The following is a 7,577-nucleotide window of genomic DNA, read 5'->3' on the forward strand; positions in this document are numbered from 1 at the left end:
CTGAAACTGCGGCATGATTTCCGGAATGGATTCGTTTTCCGCTTTGAAAAACTGCATCTGAGAAGTCGCATCACAGGGACTGAACGGTTGTTGAAACATTGTTCGTAGCACAATACAAATAACTGTTAATAGCACTCGCGAATTGAACTAAAACAGATCGGGGTCACCAATGTGGTTATTCCTGTTAGGTTTTGTAAGTTAATCAGTTGTGCATCATGGTCAGATAATCCATTTACTACAGGGAAAGCATGTGTTTGTTCTACTTCCTCTTGCTGTACAAATACATTATCTATTAGAGTACTACTGTCCTGAGCTATATGTGTAGGGAAAATGATCACTAATTCTAAGTTATATGTTGTTAACAACACTTCTAGTTCACTTTTCCTATCAGAATTGCTTAGAAAGTTAACACTGAAATCACCACAGATTAATAACTTCTTCTTTTTGTCTGACAGATAGCATAATAGGGAGTCTTTTTTATGAATAGCTCCCAATCTTCTAGTGGAGATATGAATAGCTCCCAATCTCCTAGTGGAGACCTGTACACTGTTGCTAATATGAACACAACATTATCTAGCAGCATGCACAAACCTCAAACTGCTGATCAACACAAAGTTTGCTTACTTCAACAGTTCTGTATTTATACCCTTGTTTTATGAAAATGGCAACTCCTCCTTTATCCATACTAGATCTACAAGTGTAAGATTCTAAATTATACCCATTTATACTGACATTTTCCATCCCCACAGCTACATGGTGCTCAGACAAAGTATATCAATCTCATTCTTATTTCTATAAAGACAGCTGCAAATTACTTACCAGCCAATCTAGGGTGTGTCATTCAAAAGATTTACTATTACTTCAACATACTGTATATTCTGTGCATGCAGAAACCCTAAAAGAATTTTGTACATTTTTAGACATAGAGTACAAAGTTACTTAGATGCAGAGGTACCAAATGGTTGGCCTTGATGCCAACCATTGAGAGAGTTTTATGTCTCTATGGACCATGAAAATTGTAATTTTTGAGTGAAGAAAAATGACCAAAAATACTAAGGAAATTTTTTGAAAACCCATGCTCCTAAGCCCTCCTTATGGTTTCATATAATCAAGCGTCAACTTTTCATGCAGCAATTTTGAAGATAGTAATTTCAAACTTGAATCTGAGGGGGGGGGGGGGGGGGGGGGTGGATAAATGACAATTAATTATTTCAATAGCGTTTTAATATGCAGCAGTTGGTCTTGCCTCAGAAAATAGACAAATTGAACATAGAAAAAACTGGCACTGATTGTGATGGGTACTAATGTTTCAGCACTTCACATTGAAACAAATTCCTTATGAGAATATTTCAAGGAGTGTGGAATTTGCGTTGTGTCTTCCAGATACAAATGCACCAGTCGAGTGTGTCTTTTCTTTGATGAATAAGATACGGACATATGAGGAATATCAAATGAAAATACAGACTTTGAAATCAATTCTGACAGTTAAAATTAATCTGAAATTCAGTTGGTCAGAATTCTATGATTTTCTAAACTTAAAAGAAAGCAAACATTTGGTAAATAAAATTCATTCATCGCAGAAGTATGGAGGTGTGAGCAACTGAATTTTTAAAAGTTGTATATGGTTATCTAAACAAATGTTTCATTAACTTTTAATATTGTTCATGCATATGCAGAAACTGTGAATGTGTCTTATATTTTTGTTACATTTGTTGTATTGTCATTGATGCTTGTTACTTATTTCAGTGTAGATTTTAATAAAGAATAACAATTACAGAACACTATTGTATTCCGAGTAGTTAGTAGTTACCGTATAAAATTGGTCCAGAAGTGCACCCATATCATAGTTTGCAGGACACACACACACACACACACACACACACACACACACACACACACAGCACGGCCTTCCTAGTCCTGCATGGGCACCCATGTTGTTCCCAGCTTTGGCTTCCTAAAATATGGCCACTTTATCTATTGTAATGATATTGTAGCAACCAACCATACACTTGTTTTAACCATACATTGAGCACAGTCATGTGAGCTTACCACCAACAGCATCAACGAGTGCCAGGGACTTCCTTTTCATGTTTATGCCAGCTGTCTGTTAACAGTTGTATATTGCACATACATTTGAATGTATACCCACAAAGTTGATATGTTGTACAGTATATATTCAGTAGTTTATGTAGTTTGCTTCTAATATTCTGTTTCCAACTTAAAGAAAGACAACTTCTTAGCTGAGACTGCATTTGTAAAATATTTTGGTTTCTACCTGCTACAAATAATATAATTGTATTTTTATTGAAATTACATATTTATATTTGCAATTGATGATGACATGAACACACAAGCAACCTCTTAGTGCCGCCAAATACCAACATGTTCTCTAGTAATTTTCACTGCATGTCAGTTCAGTGGCACTCTTGCATCAGTGATGTACTCTGTGATCCATAATGTAGGATAGACGCACCTGGTGAAATGTTTTGTAAATACTGGTTTTAACTTTGAACATATTGTACTTACTGTACTGTGCCAATGCATCTTATGTCAATTTTCAGCTAATTATAATACTGAGTACATATATAGTTCAAAAAGAGTTCATATATAGCTCAAATTGGACACATCTATTAATTTGTACTGAAATATTGTAGTAATAATTCAATCTAAATTCTTGGGAGTATGGTTTGATGAACACTTAAGATGGGAAAAACATGCAATATCACTGAACAAAAATTAAGTCAAAAATGTTATATACTTAGAATGCTTAAAAGCCCATGTAATATTAAGACAGTGTTATGTGTTTATTTCTCATTCATGCACAGTTTATTAAGATACAGTGTACATTTTTGTGGGAACAACAGTCCAACAAAACACTCATTTAGACTACAGAATAAGGCAATCAGAACAATAAAAGGTATAGGATACAGAGACTCTTGTAGGCATACTTTCAAAGAATTAAAAATCGTGACACTACCATCCTTATACATGTATAAAAGCATATGTTTCTTAAAAGAACACGAGGAATTTTCTACATTAAACAGAATTTCACAACTACGAAATGAGGAAGAGGAATAATTTTCCACTGTGAAATTCATAAAACAGCTATGTATCACAAAAGTGTACCATACCAACCCAAAATCCTCTACAGTGCTCTCCCCAAAGAACTAAAAATAATACCAAAACTGCACATATTTAAAAAAAGAATTAAAAAAACATGTTATTGAGCAATAGTTTTTACAGTATTGAAGACTTTATGAATCAATGACAATAAAAGTGCAGTTAATATTTCCCTGACATGATAAATGTGTGTAATTCCTCACATTTAAATACTTGCTGTTTCTATGAAAGTGTGAAACAGTGTTAATGTAAGAATGGAAATAATCTTTGATGTGAATCACTAGCTCTTTTTTTTGTGTATTTTGTTATCCTACTTGTATATTTTTATGTTAATGTTCTTATAGTTCTATTAAAATTGTAATGTCTAAGTGACAAGTAAATTCAATTATAAATTTTCATGTACATTTATTTTAAATAGTAATGTTTATTGACAAGTCCGATGTCATTTTGATGATGTACTACAAGGTCGCTAATAAATTGAATTGAATCGAATCGAATCTATGTGTTGTATTTATGAAAGTCATCCTAGTTTTCATAATGTAACATATTTTACACTTGATGTACACTGTTCACAAAGCAAATGATGGTAATTCTGTTTACCGAAACCATTAATCAGAAATAAAGGTTTTACTAAAGTGTTTTTGGCTGAGAAGTTGCCTTTCTTCAAGTTGAATATTTACAGATCACCCCTTATTACTCAGAATGAGCAAGTTAACGAATTTTCTTTTTAGAAGAATATGATGTTGGCGATTGCTGAGACCAGTTATTAATTAAATTAAAATTTCAATTTTGATGGAACATTGTAATAAAAAAATTAACTATTTATTGATAACTTAGGATGTTGTACAATTTAAAATTTTACCAACATATAGATTGTTCCATGAAATTTTGGACAAGCTGCTATATGTTTGTAGCTTGCTACCATTATTTATGTACAGTCTTCTGGCCATATTTGGATGAATACCGGCAAACATACACTGAGCTCCCCTATTTAAGACCCTACCCATTGATGCATGGTGTTCCTAGTTGTCAGTGTGCGTGCTCTGCTTGAACATATGGGCTTCTGCTGAAACTTGGTGCACTGTGCTGCGTGCCCTCCATGGTAAAAGCTCATCTCATCAGTATTAACTAGATCATAATCACATGGTAAATTTGGAGAATGATGCTGTCTAAGCAGAGCATGAAATTTTTCTGTAGCAAAATTCCATGCAGAATCTAACTCAAAGCCTCCATCTCGACTGATAAGAGACTCAGACAGTTGTATTTCCACTGATTTGATGATTATGGAGCTCCAAAACTTTGTCATATGGACCATAGTGGTAGTGGACTTGCTGGGATGGAGGAGGTTAGATTGGCGCTAGTGTTCCTCAGTTCTATCCACAATTGGTGCACACCATTAGCCCTATATAAGATTAGTTGCACCCAAAAGGAATTCTACTGGAACCTGCCTTTTGCAACTTAAAAGTCATCTTTAATATACCCCAAAAGTGCTGATATTTTTGCTGAAGAAAGAAATATCACTTTATCCTTATGTGTTCTTAATTCTCTGCCTATTTTTGTCTAAATGTTTCCCATATATTGTAGATAAAATGTTGTTTTGAAGGTCATATCCATTGTTAATGAACACAGTTTGCAGATATTACACTTCCACAAGTAGGTTATGGGCATCAGAGAGGGATGGTTTTGGAGGATCAGTGTCTTCAGGACCCAACCTCCATTGTTTGTGCTGGGTTATGACACCTAGTAGCCTGTAAATAAAAGTCTGTATGAGTTGGCTATTGGAATACAGATTGTCCAAGTGTTATATCTTTCTTATATCACACTAAGACATCAAATAACTGTAAACAATCTTCTTTCTCCATCTTCATAATATATTTTTTGTTTTCGTGTATGGTGTTTAGGTGTTGAATGAACTGTTATAGGCTGTTCCAATCATGAGGCCAAACTGTAGAAATATCCTCAACATATTACCGAAATAATGTTGACTTTAAAACAACTGAGTCAAGGGCATTCCCCTCAAAAACTTCCATGAAAATGTTGGCCAGCAAAGGAGATAAAGGACTCCCCATGGCAGCACTGTAACATTGCTTGAAAAACTTGTTGATAAATAAAAATGCGTGTTCGAATAATGCTGTAATGTGGTTGGAACCTGGATACAAGTTTATGTTTAATGCTCGTCACTAGTCATATTGCTATTTAATATGTTGACAGCCACATGCATAGCAATAGTGTTTCACCACTAGGTACATGGCATTGGGCATGAGTGAAGCTTTACTGTGGCTGCTGCCAGGTGCACAGTACCAGGCATGAGCTCTGCTGTGGCAAAAGGTGAGGCCTTTGGAAAGTACATACTTCTGTGGGGCTAAGGCTTCTGGAGGAAAGGTTCATGACTTGTTTTGGGTCTGTTTAGGTCCTGGATTCTGTGTGATGGTGGGAAGGACTTTTGTGGGGGTGGGGTAAATGTAGTAGGTCTGTGAGACAGGGTTTTGGGTTTTTCAGCTATGGAGGGGGGGAGGGGGGTTGGAGGATGTAGAGGTGGTGGGCAGTGCTACTCCAAGGCAGGTAGAAAGTGAGCAGGGTGGAGAGTTTTTGAGGCGGCGTTGTGCATGTCAACCTAGTTCCTGCAGGGCAAGAGTTTCAATGTGTGTTATAGCTTCCACGGATTTGGGATTGCATAGCAGAAGAATTTTTTGGATGGAGAGAAAGTACTGCAAGTAGGTTTGGGCTTGGTTGACTTTGTTTTGCAGGACTATGTTGGCGAGGGCTAAGGACTGGTGGAATCTGAACAGATGGAGCTCATTGTGGAAGGAGGGGTGGCAGCCGAAGGTGGGTAATTTGATGGTAGGGCCATTTGGGGAGATTCCATGAGCCAAGTAACAATGCAGGAACAGTATGTGGGACTGGAGTTCTAGCTAGGGATAAGGAAAATTTTCTGTATTGATGCGGATGGAAAGAGCAAGGATCCATGGTGGTGGAAAAATGTGACAAATTGTGTAAATGACATAGAATTATGGCCAAAAAATTCGCAAAAATACACCCAAAAACATGGGAAAAAATCACAAGAATTATGAAATGGTTGCAGAAGGGTGAAACACTATGAAATCTGAGGAAGGTGACAATAGTGAAAATCAAAAACTCACATGAAGACGGGGGATGACAGATGTGACTGAATGAGCTGGAATTAGTGGGTGCAAACAGGGATAGAATGGAGAAAGAGTGGTGGGTGGGGAGGGGTTAGTAGGATGAGGTACAAGATCATGTGGCACTAGAAAGATGCGGGAAATAGCAGATGAAAATATGGGAGAGTGACTCAGGGAGGGGATCAATTTGGAGGTATAGGATTATTGATGTTTGTGGGAGTAATGTGGTACATTAGATGCTGCACCAACAATCAGCATGGTCTTGTAGTCATCTCTTGTGTGTGCCCGAGATGGTTGATACAATATGGCTCGTAAGTATAGCACGCAGTGAGGTTTGTAAGGTGACATGAGAAACACAAGAAACAAGAGAAAGAACGATGGGCATTTTTTGTGATGTGCGTGCGCGTGAACGCGTGCGCGCGCCCTCACACACACAGACACACACACACGCACACACACACACACACACACACACACACACACACACACACACACACACATGCAAACACAACTCGCACACACATGACTGCAGCCTCTGGCAACTGAAGCCATACTGTGAGCAGCAGCACCCGTGTATGATGGGAGTGGTGACTGGGTGGGATAAGGAGGAGGCTGTGGCAGGGAGGGGGAGGAATGGTAGGGTTGGAGTGGAGGACAGTGAAGTGCTGCTGGAAACCACACAGTGACAAGGAGGAGAGAAGGTAGGGGAGCTATGCGCAGTTGGGAGGTTAGACAGCGGTCAGGTGGGGGGGTGGGGGGGGGGGGGGAGGCAGGGTAGCAGCAAAGGAGGGAAGTAAAAACACTGGGTGCGATGGTGAAATGGGGGCTGTATAGTGCTGGAATGGGAAGAGGGAAAGGGCTGGATGGGTGAGGACAATGATTAATGAAGTTTGGGGCCAGGAGGCATATATTGTAGGGAAGTTCCCACCTATGCACTTCAGAGAAGTTGGTGTTGGTGGGAAGGATCCATATGGCACAAGCTATGAAGCAGTCATTGAAATAAAGGATGTTGTGTTGGGCAGCATGCTCAGCAACAGGGTGGTCCATCTTTCTCACTGTCTGTGTGAATGGCCACCAACAAACTGTGGCCAAGAAACAAGTGGACCATCCTGTTGTTGACCATGCTGCCCAACACGACACCCTTCCCTGCATCCATTCCAGCACTACTCAGCCCTCATTCCACCATTGCACTCAGTCTTTCTACTTTTCTCCTTTTCCGGTAACATCACCCCTCCCCTCCCTGCCCACTGCCTAACCTACAACTGCCCTACCCTCTCTCCACCTCATCCATGTGCACTCCTCAGCAGCACTTCACTG

This window comes from Schistocerca gregaria, chromosome 4 (assembly GCF_023897955.1).
Source record: "Schistocerca gregaria isolate iqSchGreg1 chromosome 4, iqSchGreg1.2, whole genome shotgun sequence".
NCBI lineage: Eukaryota > Metazoa > Arthropoda > Insecta > Orthoptera > Acrididae > Schistocerca > Schistocerca gregaria.